This window comes from Tachysurus fulvidraco, chromosome 20 (genome assembly GCF_022655615.1).
Source record: "Tachysurus fulvidraco isolate hzauxx_2018 chromosome 20, HZAU_PFXX_2.0, whole genome shotgun sequence".
In the NCBI taxonomy this organism is placed as follows: domain Eukaryota; kingdom Metazoa; phylum Chordata; class Actinopteri; order Siluriformes; family Bagridae; genus Tachysurus; species Tachysurus fulvidraco.
This window is the reverse complement of record NC_062537.1, coordinates 13,282,348-13,294,879: the sequence shown is the minus strand read 5'-3', so window position 1 is coordinate 13,294,879 and position 12,532 is coordinate 13,282,348. Positions and strand designations below refer to the sequence as shown.

Below are 12,532 nucleotides of genomic sequence, written 5' to 3'. Positions count from 1 at the left end.
TATGTGCTTCTACATATAGTGTAATAACACATAAGCTGCAGTTAGATAGTTTGCCACTGTAATAAATTGACGTTTTCCACTTTCTACCAATATCTATATGAATATTTAATATTTACTTGAGAATTTCACATGCTATTCCTATTCTCAGTTTTTTTTTTACATTGGGTAAATACAGTATGTAGGCAGTAAATATATTTTTTAATATAGCATATCCTTTTTCATTTGTGTGTCAAATGGTATGATGGTGTCTACAGAATCTTTTGTCTCAAGTTAACTAAAAGTGAAAATAGCAGACAAAAGAAATTGAATGAGACGAACCAGCCAGGCTCAGTAGTAGGCATGTTTCCATCAAAATGTGCAAATTGTCAATGACTTTTTAGAATGTTGGCAAAAAATGTGCCAACCAAGAAGAGAACAGGAAAGAAAGAAATAAGCACCAGCCAAATGCTGGAAATGCTGGACAATTGCAATGTCATAATTAATTAAGAGTTTCTCATTGCTTAGTATTATTATATATTCTTTCCAACAATATGCTAACATATCCACCTTGGCTACCTGGTTGTATTTTTTCTTTTGTATTTTTGGTACAGATTCAAAATTAGTTTTTTAAAAGACCCCACTGGACAAAATAAAAAAGCACTTCAATTGCACACAACTCATTCATACAATCAGGCCCTTAATAAGGGCTTTCTTACCTCACCTGTCTACAAAAAGAAATCATCAACCTCTGTAATCAGGGCCAAAAATCAATTATGTTTGCATTTGCTATAATGGTCTGCTGATTGACAGCATTAACTGTCTCCTGGTGCTTCATTGTTAAATCAGTGTGAAATGACTAATTATGGACATCACTAAAGATGTGCACTGCTAATACCAGGTTGAGATGTGGAGATAAATCAGAGAATGCAGCGTGATATCTTGGGGATCGCATGTGTCTATTATCGAGGCTCCTCACTATCACTACTGTACAACCAGGTTCCATATTAGTATGGGTGTAGTACAAGAGGTCAGAGACAAATAGTAAGCTACAAAAACCTTTTGAAAAAAGACAAACACACACTTGTGGAAATGTGGAAAGACAGAATTATGACATTTCATTTACAATGAGAACATTTCCTGTCAGAATGAGCTGTTGGCTTGCATGTAAAACAATTTGTTAACATGTCCCTTTAACCTACAGTCAGACTGACACAAGGAACAGAAGGCACATCATTGATTATGGGCATCAGCACTGTGCTGCATCCTAATTCAGGTCTGTGGTCCCCTGGGAGCCCCATGTTTACCACATGCAGTCTCATAGCATGACCCTTTGCTACACCCATTGACCCTGCAGACATGAATGCGATAAGCTTTGACCAGCATGAAGGATAATAATGGGAGAAACTGCTGGGTTTGAGGAAGGGCAAACAAGTGGAAGCAATGGAAAGCAGGGCGGAAACTGAAATGGAAAAAAGAATGGATTCTTCACTGGTGAGAAAGACAGACAAAGATAGAGAGAGAGAGTGCCATATTCACCTCTACCCTTGAACTCAAGATGAAATCTGTTTTTACTTTTATACTGTTCAGCTAGCAGATATGAAGTTCATCTGTGAAAGCAAACAGTCACAGGACAAAGTGAATGCATTGTCACGGTGGTTTGAAATGGAATACTAGTTTGTTTAAGCTACAAAATCTTGTGTATCAAATACAAAAAAAGAAGAGAGAGAGTATGCATTTATATACAATTGCATCACTAGTACAGAAGCCACTCTTCTCTGTTGGATGTTCTCCCAATGCCCAAATGTGTTTGAGTTTTCGGAGAACTCCAGTATCCTCACACCTCCTAGAAACATTGTACTTGCATTGGTTACTTTGAACTGGTGCTAGTGTGTAGGAGAGAGTGTGTAGTATCTGTCTACCTGTCTGGTGTCCAATCCAGGGTTCGTTGCCGCTTTAGATGTAGATACTGATAAATTAATGAATCATTGATTGAATAAATGAATGAATGAATGAATGAATGAATGAATGAATGAATGAATGAATGTGCAAACTGTTCATAAGAGTTGATGGACACATTCTCATTTGATTACTGATAAATATATCGAGTCCTGCAGTCAATCCAGGACTATCTATTTGCAATAGCCTTCCAACCACAATACACCACTCAACATACACCACATAACCAGTAACCTTAACCTTATACTAACCAGTAACCTTATACTAATACTAATAGTAAGATTATATTTTAAATAGTGTTCACAATTAAATTTGAAAAAGAGTTTTCACTAAGTTTGAAGATCAATCCAATTTCCTCTCTAGCCTTGAAAGGTAAATTGACTCAATAAACTAAAGAGTGATTAATATATGGAAAAAAATCTACACTAAAGGTTCAATTTATTTCTGAAATTTTTCAGTCATTCTTCTCTCTTTAGATGACAAAACTAATCTGTTTTTAGAGAAGAATCACACAGAAGATAATGAAATCCGTCCCACCGTAAACTAAAAAAGGGAGATTTCAGTTAACAGACTTAAAATGGCTTCAAAGGATTTTTCGGACATATGCTGAAAAGTTAGATATAAATACTAGCATATTAACAACATCAATAAAGTGTTAAACAAAACAACAACAAACAAACAAAATCAGCTTACTTGGTAAAACCATAACCCTGTGAAAGACACTCTGTTTAGACTTACGGACTGTAGAGCAACTTCCACCGGTGAATAATAGCGTTTAACCGCCTGTGACAGTCGGGTAGATAGATGGTGCCATGGCCCACAGACGCTCCAGCGATATTAGAGGAACTGATAGAGCATGACAGCAGTTATGAGAACTATCACAGAGATGGAGGAAGCACAGGAGCCTGCTGGAGAGCATGATGGACAACCACATACAGGTCGAGAGCTGAGGGAAAATGGGCCTCTGCTAGCCAGGCTAACTAATGATGTCTGGCTCAGAGTGCATGCTGATGATCTTTGACCTCTAACTCTATTCTGGTGAAATGGTTGCAATGTAACATCAGCATTCACAGAGAGGGGAGAGTTTATGCTTTACGGCTCCAGGTTTCCAGGTTTAATCCTGAGCTCAGCTTACTTCCGAGTTTTGTTCTCATTTGAATTTTGGGTATTTTAGTTTTGGTGGCTATGCTAAATTGCTGCCAAATGTCCACATGGTGCCTTGCAAAGGACTTTAAAGGGTGTATTCTCACCTTGAATAGAGTGTTTCTGGGGTAGACTTCGGATACGTTGCAACCTTGATAATAATTGAAGCAGTTACTGAAGATGAATAAGTGAATTTATTAAATGTAACAGGCTGGTTAGGGTGTCCTCTGTAATCTGCATATCTGGGATATGGTGCGAACATCTCTGTCTGAACTCCACCTCAGTGAAGTTCTATCCGTCACTAGGAGCGTGACCAGCAGTGCAGAAAGTGTCTCTCTGGTGTGAAATTAAATATGGTGGGTTTGTGTGAAGAAACGATCACTTCAATGGAAATTCAATAAAAAGGCACTCAATCAACAGGGGGGAAATAAAAGGTGCAGCTGTCTTTACAAGACATTAAGAGCAAAACGGCTCACCAAGTGGCTGACATTACAAGAATGGCTGTGACAGTGATAAGGTGGAATCTCCACGATGGATGTCCACTGGCATCGATTGCCCAAAGGCGAACTGGGAATTTTGGGGCCATGAATTACAACTTATTCCTTTCGGCCATAAAAGTGACCAGAGTCCATTTATTGGATGCAGGTCATTACACAGAGCATCCATCGCTTGGAACATGTGTACAAACCCAGTGATAAATGATAAGAGACAAACACCTGGAAGAGGTGTGATATTGACTGGGAAACCACATTGTTGATTACGAACAATTCCAGATATCAAGCATCATCCATTTTAGTGATACCTGCCTTCAAGCACAAAGACAGACAGAACGTCATCTTGTAACAATAGAGGAGTAAAATGGAGCCTCAATATTTGTGTTAAAGCCAGGAATCTGTCCACAAGATCTTCTGTATTTCTACCTGGATTCTGACAGCTCTTTATCATTCAATCTGATTCGGACTGAAAAAAAGAAAGACTTTTCTTTCATAAAACATAAGCCTTCACGCTTTTACATCATGGTTACCTCAGCACCAAATCTTGCTACTTCAGTTAGCCAGAATACACACATACTGTAGTGCTTTCATCATATGGGAGCATTTTGCTGGTAAGGTAAGTTTCAATAAAAGAAAGAGAAACACTATGAAGCAAATCTCACAGACGAGAACAGAGGATCTGAGACAGATGAGTCTCTCTTGGGAAATATCTCACAGCTGCTTAAAATATAGCAGAGAAATCAAGGGAGCAAAAACATACATACTGTATATACTCACTAACTCAAACACACAGCATTTTCTCCCACATACTATTCTGCTTTCAGAGATAAAGAAAAAAAATCTATAAATATCTCTTTACCCTTTTCATCATGCACACTGATGTCTGATCTAATTGGCCAGTCAGTAATGCCAGCTCTGTCTCAAAAATGAGACACATATCAGGCAGCATTTCAAGTGAAAGTAACACATACAGTTAGAAGAGATGACCTATTATTTTCAGACGTTCATAGCAATAAGTTACTTCCTTCCGTCTATGTTATCCTTTCTATTAATATACTATTGCATGTGTTGGCATTAGATGTTGTGCATGGCAGCGCATATTTCAAACAGATAATCAGAAGCAACAAAGATGTACATGTGTAGTGAAATATGCATGAGAGAGGTGACACATCACCATTACCTGTTTCAGTCAATACTGTAATTAAATGACCGATCTGAGGCAACACTTTCATGCCCTGTCAAAGGCTTCTCCTGCAATCATTACAGAGTACAGCCTCGCCTCTTCAAACAACAACAAATTGTATTATAGCGCCATCAATAATGCATACTCACATATTATTGAAATTCAATGCAATTCTTTATTCACATGGAGGAAGATTGCTTCAAGTGTATACTCATGTTCAGATGACTGGCGAAGTGGTCCTGCTAAAGTTAAAGCTTTGACACCGCAAAAATGTAGAAAAAAATATAAATGTGATTTTAGTGATATGTTTTTTGTGTTCTTTGTATTGCTGCCAGAGAGGCTAGTTTGGTATTTTAGAAACTGCTGAGTTTTTCCAAATCTCCCGGGAATTTCTGAATCCCCTGGGATGTCTGCACACAGAGTTTATATATAATGGTAGAAAAATATATAATAATAATAATAATAATAATAATAATAATAATAATAATAATAATAATAATAATAATAATAATAATTACACTTATGTCTGCAGAAATTCTATGTTATTAGTGTGCATGGTTAGAGGTAAATGTCCAAACAAATAGCAACTCTTTACAACCATGGCAAGCAGAAAACAATCTCACAACATACCTCACCTTCTCACCATACAGAAGAGACAGCCTCGCCAAATCTGGACAGCTGAAGATTGACTTAGCATGAGAGTGCTCTCCTAATAAAGTGGCCACTGAGTGTATGTGGTCAAAAGATGTTTTGTTTTTTTTCCATTTATCAAACAACTGTATGGAAACAGACTGAACGACATAATTGGAAATAACTTATGCAGCTTTACGGGTGAGAACTACAGCCATGTTTACTCTGAAAAAGCAATTTCATTTGTCACTAGATAAATCAGGCCACTAAGAGGTTTTGTGGTGTGATAAAAAGAGGATGTAGGAAGTGCTGCTCAATATCCAACTGCAAAGGCGTGTAGGGGCACACAGACAGAATTAACAGTGTGGAGAAAGGAAAAAGCCTACACCCTCTTATCACTGAGAATTAAAGAAGCAGAAGAAGCAGAGGGCTCTGAGGAATATTAATGAAGTACCTGCCATGACGACCCCGTGTGTCTTTTACAGAGTTTTATTCAGCAGGTTTGGTCACACAAGACCAAGCAGATCCAAGCATGATCGATTGTTTGTTTGTATGTGTGTGTGTGTGTGTGTGTGTGTGTGTGTGTGTGTGTGTGTGTGTGTGTGTGTGTGTGTGTGTGTGTGTGTGTGTGTGTGTGTGTGTGTGTGTGTGTGTGTGTTTGATTACGGAAATGAATACGATCTGGATAAACTTGAACATCTTAAAAGTATAATTTTGAATTCTGGTTCCAAATGAATTGCTACCCTCACAGAAGCATTCGTTCTTTTTTCCGTGATATAAATCTATCACAATATAAACAATAAATAGAACAATGGAAACACTAGGCCATTCATATTCTGGATCACTGCTCACCTTTGAGGTGTACTGTATGCACAGCTTTATGCCCAGTAGAGATGAAGGAAATGTGACTGGAACTCAGTTCACTTTTTAAACTTTCAGGCTATAGTGATGTGACAGGAATGATTTCTACAATATTACCGATAAATTGAGCTTATTACGTTTTATACTGGAAGTTTTTTAATGGCTGCACTAAAAATTGTGCATTTTGACTTTTAAGGCTGATTTAATTGTTGCAGCATTTGGACCATAGTGGTGAACTCATTGTTCATTTGCCATATGGAAAAAGAGGTCTTGCCTTATAGATCCTCCAGACGTTTAAGGAACTATACATTTTAAGAAAGCACATATAGCAGGTCTGCAGCAAATACTGTAGGTTAAGTTGATTTTGCACTGAATGTAGCATGGCAGTATGGCAATTTAATGCCATTAAGGCTATGTTATAAAAGCATCAAAGTTGGTGTATGCCACTCTTTTCAGTGTTGTCACAGGTGTGTACACTGACTAGTAAAACAAAAGCGACCGAAATGTGTTGGTAACAGATTAGGTTTCGGCTGTATTGCATAATTCAGTGTGCCCATTCCTATTTCATTACTATGACAATGTATATTCATGAACAAACATAATGACTGTTTGAACAAACAAATCAGATTTGGTTACTTATGCAACGTGAACAGTGTAAATTCACACCGACGATTAACTAAAATGTAAATTCCAACAAGTTTTGCTTCAGCATGTGACTCATTTCAGAATAAAACAGTATATTCAGGTGAGCAGGAGTGCATTTTTTCCCCATCAGAATTTGACTGTCTTATTAAAAGTGGGAAGTCTTTGCTATATTGCGAGTTTGCTTGTTTATTATTATTATACCCATGGGTATCACAGTGATGTAGTCAAAAATAAGTCAAAATTCTTATATTAAGTATGTGATTTGAGATTAGATCAATATGTCTTCATGTTGCCTCTGCAGAACTTTTGATTTGATTCAATCAAGCATGGAACTGCTTCATATAACCGAAATCTGACTGGAAAATTGTGATGCAGCATCATGAAATGTATTGACAGATGAATGCAATTTTTTTTTTTTTTTTTGTAAGCAGTAGGTATTTTGGCAAAATGACAAATCGACAGTTTGACAGTTTGCCAGATTGAGTAAATTGTTTCCCACCCTCATGATTTCCAGTTAGGTACTGACAGACTTCAAATTGCAGTTTTGCCAAATTATAGCATTTATTTATGTCAGAAATACAGAAATAAAGAATGCTCCAGAAAGGCAGCACAAATGATACCCAAGTATAAATACAAACCCAAGGCCATTGGGCTTATATCTAGACATGAGCTTGCCCAGACCAAAGTGATTATAAATTTCCCTACTGGGCAGAAAACACTCCAAGGTTTTCTTTCTTTCTTTTTTTTTAACGCAAACATGCTGTTATGCCAAATGCCAAATTAGAATCTGGAGGTGGATATTTGTTTTTAGGACCAAAGCAACGCTAAACACGGGTGGTGATTCAACCCTGTGAACGCATACTCCAATATATTTTAAAAACCATGCATATCACCATGACTGGTTCTCCTGCAATCAGCATGAGATGACTGCATACAGATCCTTAATCATTCAAAAGAAAGTACAGGAATGCAGTACCATGAGCAGAACGATCAGGCCAGAACAGCTAAATGACATTTACATTCATGGAATGGAGAGGCTGCTCCCCTGAGACAGATCAACTCTAAGCACTTTTCTCAGAAGATCCCCGAAGTACGAATGAGCATTACTCAAGCACACTTCAGCAAAAAATCAATAGCAAATCAATTTGGTCAAACAATGAATTTTAGAAACAAAAATGTGCTGACCATGTATTATTGGATATAAGCATAGAGAGAGAGAGAGAGAGAGAGAGAGAGAGAGAGAGAGAGAGAGAGAGAGAGAGAGAGAGAGAGAGAGAGAGAGAGAGAGAGAGCATCTTTTATGTCCAAGGAAAGTTGATTTGCTTTGATTGACAAAACTAGGAAATAATGAGCACTGTAAAATACTGGCTCAAACTAACCTTAAAGTTAAATTGCCTGACCAGTCAAATAAGCATAGCATTACAGTATGCTTATATCTAAAATCACTAAAACCCCTATAAGTTAGTGTTATATCTAAATAAGTCTGACTCACTTTCTTACCAGCTCTACTCTTAACTCAGCACATTTACAACACTGATCAAGCACTTCTGAACTGAATCAGGAATTAGACTGGACATTAGGCTTTAAACTAAATCTCTGATGAGGACTGGGAGGCTGGGATCTCTGCTCTAGTCCAGGTAGGTTATACATTTCATATGGCTCAGTGAAGCTTCATCACTGCACCTGAGTGGTTTAATATTAACCACTACATTTTATATTAGTCATTGCTGGTCAGCCTTCAAACTTTTTTTCACCATTCCAAAGCTGTCCAAAATGCCAATGAGTGAACGCTCAGTTACATAGGAATAATTAATGAATTGAATGGGACTCACCTTAAATATGTTCTGTTTTCCAGTCGCACACCCAGTCTCTTTCAGGAAGAAGAGTCTTCGTCCATGCCGATACTGTTTCTCCGTAAGTGTCCCGCGTGCCGTTGCGCACTAACGGGCGCGGAGAAGCCGCAAATGCGCAAAAGAGCGGTTTTAAAATAAAGCAGGGGAAAGTGTTTAACGTTTCGTCACGGATGTTTCAAACAGCCCTAATTCTGATCTTCAAATATCAGAAAGATTTAGTGGATACAGTGAAGCGCAGTAATGCAGAGAAAGCGCAGAGAAGAGAATAAAAGCTGTGCGCTCCTTCTCTCCTGCGCCGCGCTGCTCCAGCCACCGGCTCCTAAAGCTGCGCCATCCAGCGACATAATCACAGCTCATGCTGCTGAGAATTAAGTGGGGGAGGGCACATGATGAACCCATAGGTGTATCGATTTGTTCGGATTTCTTTTTTTATTACTTTAAGACTGCATTGATTATTCCCAAACTCCTGGTCGCGTTCTGATTTATCACTTGGCGCATTTTGAATAATCGCATCATCAATCATATGAGAGACACTTGAGAATGAAAAAAAAAAAAAAACATGCAAAAGATAGATGAATTACAAAAGCCTTCTCATTCCCTTTTCAAATTAACCTGATGTAGGTGTATCTATTAGCCTGCATGCATACATATGCTATTAAGTATTGTTTATATGTGTTCTTAATGAAGCCCTTTATTTATTGATTTATTTATTTATTTTGTTTAACTTTTTGCTATATTATGAATATTTCACTGATGTCTAACTGCCAGGAAAATAGTATTTGATAGGAAAAAAATTGTTTAAATAATGCAACTTATTTAACATGCCATCTGTGCACAAACAAATGCTCTCTGAAGTCCTTGCTGCCCTGAGATCTCCACACAGCGAGGCATCTGTCTCTTCCCACAGTAATCAGCTGCCTCTAGGTTAGATGCAGACTGTCCTTCAGTCTTGCCTCTTCATCTCCCAATCCGCTCAGCCGACCAAATGGCTTGTTCCTGTTTGACGCACACACAGGAGATACAGGCACCAGCTTCATCACATGAGATCTGACAACAATGAGATAACCAGGCAAATATACCAAGCTTTCTTAGCTTTTCATGAGCCCTAAATCATCTAGCCCACCTGGCATTTATTACCTACAGGTACAAGCTATATCTAGGATTCCTGCATTGAATGTTCCTGTACTTACAACAGTTTCAAGAAAATTTCTGCTTGCTTAATAGCAGAATTGTACTTTACCTTATGTGATTAAAAGTCTCTTTAGCATTTTATGGCATGATTTTACACCCTGATTTTTGTAGAAACAATTGCTTGAAGATACAAAAAAAATCGGTGTCTTTATTGGGATTTAAACCCAAAGTGGGTGTGACTTAAACTGGATGTTTGATTTTTATTCAATCTGAACCCAAACACTATCCCAGAAACACTGGAAAACACTGGAAAACACTCTAGATGCAGAAATGGCAACACTACATTTATAAGCAACCAAAAAATCCATTAGTAATTGGATTGCTAGCTAAATCAGATTGCAAAGACTTCATGTATACAACTCACTGCCTGAGCTTGAATCAAATGAAATGGGGTGGTGTAGATATGAAATAATCCAGTAAATAGGAAAAAAGTAGTCATGTAAACACTTAAATCTGACTATTTTCTCATTTTGATTCAAATGTACCTTGCAGGAGTGAAATGGTGTGTATGCTTAGTCTTATGTTTTATGTTTAAATAGCGTGTAGTGGAAAGAATTGGTCACTGAAGGATACAGAATCCATAGAATGCACATGTAAATGGATATTTGACTCAGATTGCACTGCTAATGTTACATTAGTGGTTATTTATGGTACAACAGTACTTTCAGAATCTTCAGTCAGATTAAATCATTTGGATTAAAAACATTGTCTACATGATGTGTGAATTCTGACTCTAACACTTACTCAACCTCTGTTGAATTCATAATTGGCCTCAAATGCTGACAGATTTTTTTTTTAAATAACATATTTATTCAATTAGAAACAAATCTATTTCCCAAAACATATACAACCTGGACCAGGCCATAAATTGTTGTCAGTTATTCTAGAGTTCTAGAGTTGAGTTATTCTACGAAGCACATCATTCAAAGCTGAATGAATCCTATGATGATGAAGGTGTGATGAGAGATGGAAAGGAATCCAGCATATCTGAGAGAAATACACAGTGACAGTTAGAGCTGGAATGTGATGCTCGTCAGCGTAAGGAGGCTGAATAATGATTTGGACCAAACAGCCATGCTGAACTGAGTGCTTTGGTCAGCAGCCAGAGCAAGAGAATCTTTATTGGTTTTAGGACAGGATTTAACAGAACACAGCAATCACAGTCTGCTCTAAAGTTTATTCCTGATAATGATGCATGTTTTTTCCAAAGAATTAAACAAAAGAACTATGATATTAATGTCAAGAGTCTTCAGACAGCTTCAAACTATCAAAAAACTCAATTCAAATCAGTTCCTCTCAGGGGGATTTTGGGCAGTTAACCATCCTAGCACCCTAAGGTAGTTCTACAGGTAACTTAAAAAAACAAAAACATTTTTGGAGCTCTTTAAAAGTTCTCTAAAGTGACAACTGAATGAACCCTATAGAGTGCAAGACAGAAGCTTTTTTCTTTTAGTTCAAAAAGCTTTTATATAACCTGGTAAGCATAGATTCTTGAAATGCTTAACATATTTTTTATTTACCGCATTTTGAACCCAGTACATGCACGCAGCTTTGAAGAATTGACCTTAAAGCAAAATGCAGGTCAAGGTGCTACGATAGAGGAATGCTATTCTGATGGTATAACGCAGGAGCTACAGACTGGCAACCTCTCAAGGACTTTAGAATTGAGGTCAAGGAAGGGAGAGAGGAGGAATGAAAAAAACAGAGATAGAAAACAACAAAACAACATTAGAGGAAATAGAGGAAAGTGTGTATAGGGGGTGTGATGGTGGTGTGTGTGTGGGGGGTTTGCTGTAAGACATACTAGACACCATAATACATAATAATCAAAGTAAATGTCAGTCTATAGGTTGACAGCCTGTCCTTGTGGCCCTTGTGGAAGAGTGAGGACAGTGTTGGACTGAACCTTTCATTACAATGGCCTTTTGGGAGATCTATCTCACGTCTCACAGGTGATGTTTCAATCAGTTTATACACTGTGCTCAGACACAAGGGAACACATCGGTCCGGGTCTTCAAGTGACTGCAGCATCAGGAAAAACTTTGTGAATCATTTAGAACTATGTGGATCTCTGTATAAAGTATTCATTATAGCAAAATCGCTAATGCAAGCTACTTTCAGAAGAAAAATTTAGATTATGCAGCATTGTTTTCTAAGGGACCCCATTGATCCCATGTGGTTGAGTGTAATTCAGGGCTGTTTTTGCAAGTGGTTTTGAGACAAACTATTTGGTAACATAATATGCTGTTTGAGGTCTGACCAAATGTTTGCGACTCGGAGTATATAATTCAATGCTGCTGTTTTTTCTGTATAGCAGAAACATTATAAGAATAAATAACTTGGGCACATCAGCGTGACCATCAAGGTTATGACTAGCAGACAAAAATCAACAGGAAAAAAAAATCTGGTCTCTGCTATAATCTGTTGCTCTGCTGTAATATCACACTGTACTGCTGTGTTGGCTCTTTACAATACCATTAGATTCTAAACAATAGGCACTTTATAATGTGCAGTATGTCTCTAATGGTTTTGTACTATATATAACTTACAGTGTGCAAAATAAACATTTCAATATACATTTTAATTAAAGCATAACA

The 12,532-nt window shown here is 37.6% G+C and overlaps 1 protein-coding gene across 2 annotated transcripts in view; it reads right to left on the bottom strand.

Moving 5' to 3' along the window:
• Positions 1-9,047, bottom strand: part of LOC113639324 (roundabout homolog 1) — a 199,227-nt gene extending 190,180 nt beyond the window's left edge. For both annotated transcript variants that reach the window (XM_027141118.2, XM_027141119.2), the window contains exon 1: positions 8,724-9,047. The gene's annotated coding sequence lies outside the window, so the exon portion shown is untranslated. The remainder of the gene's footprint in view (positions 1-8,723) is intronic.
• Positions 9,048-12,532: the final 3,485 nt, after the last annotated feature.